Below are 4,191 nucleotides of genomic sequence, written 5' to 3' on the forward strand. Positions count from 1 at the left end.
TAATATACGTAGACATCTGCAAACGCTACTTCCTAGCATGGAAGTGTCGCATTTACATTCTCTTGAAGTGAATACGAGGTATACATGACACTTCGCAATGAATATTATATCTTATCATGAAACATAGAAGTGAGATGCGATATCGCGTTTTAAGAAGCATTAGAACTCTATTCCTACGATACGTAGACATCTGCAAACTCTTTTTCCTAGCATGGAAGTGTCGCATTTACATTCATTTGAAGTGAATACGAGGTATACATGGCACTTCGCAATGAATATTATATCTTATCACGAAACATAGAAATGAGATGCGGTGTCGCGACTTAAGAGGCATTAGAACTTTATTATTTCGATACGGAGACAACTGCAAACGCTATTTCCTAGCAAGTAAGTGTCGCATTTACATTCATTTGAAGTGAATACGTGGAATAAGTGACACTTCGCAATGGATATTATATCTTATCATGAAATATAGAAATCAGATGGGATATCGAGTTTTAAGAAGCATTGGAACTCTATTGCTACGATTCGTAGATATCTGGAGACGCTATTTCCTAGCACGGTAGTGTCGCATTTACATTCTTTTGATGTGAATACGTGGTATACACGACAATTCGCAATGAATATTATATCTTTTCATGAAACATAGAAATGAGATGCGATATCGCGTTATAAGAAGCATTAGAACTCTATTGCTACGATACGTAGATATCTGGAGAGGCTATTTCCTAGAAAGGAAGTGTCGCATTTACGTTCATTTGAAGTGTCGACGAGGAATACATAACACCTCGCAATGAATATTATATCTTATCATGAGACATAAAGATGAGGTGCGATATCTCGCTTTAAGGAGAATTAGAACTCTATAGCTTCGATACAGAGATATCTGGGAACGTAACTTCCTAGAAAGGAAGTGTCGCATTTTGTGACGTCAGGCGTACCGCCTGCCACCCATCAACCTCCTCGCACCCCCCAGCATCAACCCCTGGACGCATGCAACCAGCCAAACTCGCCTGCAGAACCAGCAACTGGAAGTGTTCGCGCGCGCATACCTGCACGCGCTCACTCACACCGAGTTCCGCTGCCTCACTCGCACCGCCGAGTATACCTGTCTCGCTCGTACCGGGCACCAGTGTCTCACTCGCACCACCGATTATACCTGTCTCGCCCGCACCAAGGACGGGCAGCCCTATCTCCCTCGCACCGAGGGTTCCGTCCTGCAGGAAGACGTAGCCGCAGCCCATCACCTGAATGGGGTCTTTTCCAATTCCGGGAACAGGATCTGCTAGACCCTATATATTACTTCTAAGCTAGGACATACATACCATATCATGACGCATATATGAGAATTCTTAGATCTAAGTTACACTAAGTAAGATGCGTCCGGCCAGCGGCATGCGCCGCTAGCCCCACCACGAGCCGCGGGTCCCCACTTGCTGGACCGCGCGCTCTCCGCCTCGAGACGCGAGTCCCCCAGTCGCGGAACTGCGATCTCCCTACCACGAGCGTCCGCGACCGTAGTGCCCCGCGAACCGAGGAGGTCAGAGACGCGTCTCCAGAGCACACACTCTGACTCGAGATCTCCTACCGAGGAGTCGAAACCTCTAGTTCTAGATCGTTAGCCACCTCAATGTGGGGTTCAGGCATCGTATTTCTATTTCCATTCTAACTTAGTCTTAGACTTAGAATAATTCCAGTTATTATATACTTTAAACCTAGAATATATTTTATTTTTACTATTACTATATCCAAGTACAAGTTCTTTTAGCAAGTCTACTATTTCCACATCCATTAATTTTATCAAGTGTTTATAATACTAGTTCTACTTTTAACATTACATTTAACTACGAATTCTTCCACGGGTTCTTCCATACAACTGGGGTTGATCTTCATCAAATTGAAGGAGTATAGAAATCGGCTTTGTGACGTTGAGACCACCGCTTACCCTTCAGATCTTAGTCGAAAGTACAGAAAAACCTGGTGAATGAATCGTGCTTCCGGTTTGCGAAGAACGCGACGTGCGAGTAGGAAGAATTTCATAGGATCACTTGTGCGTGAATATTTGGAGGGCATTCCGAGAGTCCTCGTATACCAACAAACTGCCTTCGCACCAGCCCAGACGCCGCTTTCCGAAACGACCGTACACGCTTCCGATCCAGACACCACGACGCATCACTCCGATTCTGCCACATTCAGCATCATCGCTGAATTCCGACCGCCGCCCTCCTCTTCGCTGGCGACTGATCGAGATTTCCGTAGCAGCCAACAGAACGAAATCCGCTACGATCCCAGCGAAAGATCCTCCACGCCGTTTCTACGTACAAATCGAGAGAAGTCATCGAAAGATAGGGTCATTCCCTTATTATCGCGAGTGATTTCGCTAGTGTCGCGTCAGCCGAAATTGACGGACACGGTCTTAACGCGATCCCGCGAACCGAATTACTGAAAAATAGGCTCGTGTCGTAAAGCCTCCGGAGCAGCGGAAAATAGTTTCACCGGACGTGATACCTCGTATTCACCTCAAATGAATGTAAATGCGACACTTCCTTGCTAGGAAATAGCGTTTGCAGATATCTACGTATCGAAGCAATAGAGTTCTAATGCTTCTCAAAACGCGATATCGCATCTCATTTCTATGTTTCATGATAAGATATAATATTCATTGTGGAGAAGTAGGTATACGTCATATTCACTTCAAAAGGGTGTAAATGCGACACTTCCTTGCTAGGGAATAGTGTTTCCAGATGTCTACGTATCGTAGCAACTGGGTTCTAGTGCTTCTAAAACGCGATATCGCATCTCATTTCTATGTTTCATGATAAGATATAAAATTCATTGAGAAGTATCACGTATACCTCGGATTCACTTCAAAAGAATGTAAATGCGACACTTCCTTGCTAGGAAATAGCGTTTGCAGATATCTACGTATCGTAGCAATAGAGTTCTAATGCTACTTAAAACCAGATGTCGCATTTCATTCCTACCTTTCGTGATAAGATAAAATATTCATTGCGAAGTGTCATGTATATCTCGTATTCACTTCAATGGAATGTAAGTGCAACACTTCCTTGCTAGGAAATAACGTCTGCAGATGTCTACGTATCGTAGCAAGAGAGTTCTAATGCTTCTCAAAACGCGACATCGTTTCTCCTTTCTATGTTTCATGATAGTATATAATATTCATTGCGTAGTGTCATGTATACCACGCATACACTTCAAATGAATGTAATTGCGATACTTCCTTGCTAGGAAGTAGCGTTTGCAGTTGTCTACTTACCGAAGCAATAAAGTTCTAATGCTTCTTAAAACGCGATATCGCATCTCATTTCTATGTCTCATGATAAGATATAGCATTCATTTTGCAGTGTTATGTATATCTCGTATTCACTTCAAAAGAATGTAAATGTGACAATACCTTGCTAGGAAATAGCGATTGCAGATGTCTACGTATCGTAGCAATAGAGTTCTCACGCTTCTTAAAACGCGATATCGCATGCAATTTCATGTTTCATGATAAGTTATAATATTCATTGCGAAGTGTCATGTATACGTTGTATTCACTTCAAAAGAATGTAAATGCGACACTTCCTTGCAAGGTAGTAGCGTTTGCACATGTCTACGAATCGAAGCAATAGTGATGAAATGCTTCTTAAATAGCGATATCGCATCTCATTTCTATGTTTCATAATAAGATATAATTTTCATAGTGCAATGTTATGTATATCTCGTTTTCACATCAAAAGAATGTAAATGCGACATTTCCGTGCTAGGAAATAGCGTTTGCAGGTGTCTACGTATCGTAGCAACAGAATTCTAAACCCTGCTAATTCGCGATATCGCATCTCATATCTATGTTTCACGATAATATATAATATTCATTGCGAAGTGTCATGTGTACCTCGCATACACTTCAAATGAATGTAAATGCGACACTTACTTGCTTGGAAATATCGTTTGCAGATGTCTCCGTATCGAAGCAATAGAGTTCTTATGCTTCTTATATCGCCATATTGCATCTCATTCCTATGTTTCATGATAAGATATAATATTCACTGTGGAGTGTTATGTATTCTTCGTATTCACTTCGAAAGTATGTAAATGCGACACTTCCTTGCCAAGAAATAGCGTTTGCAGATGTCTACGTATCGTAGCATTAGATTTCTAATGCTTCTCAAGACGCGATATCGCTAC

Source organism: Xylocopa sonorina, unplaced genomic scaffold (genome assembly GCF_050948175.1).
Source record: "Xylocopa sonorina isolate GNS202 unplaced genomic scaffold, iyXylSono1_principal scaffold0122, whole genome shotgun sequence".
In the NCBI taxonomy this organism is placed as follows: Eukaryota; Metazoa; Arthropoda; class Insecta; order Hymenoptera; family Apidae; genus Xylocopa; species Xylocopa sonorina.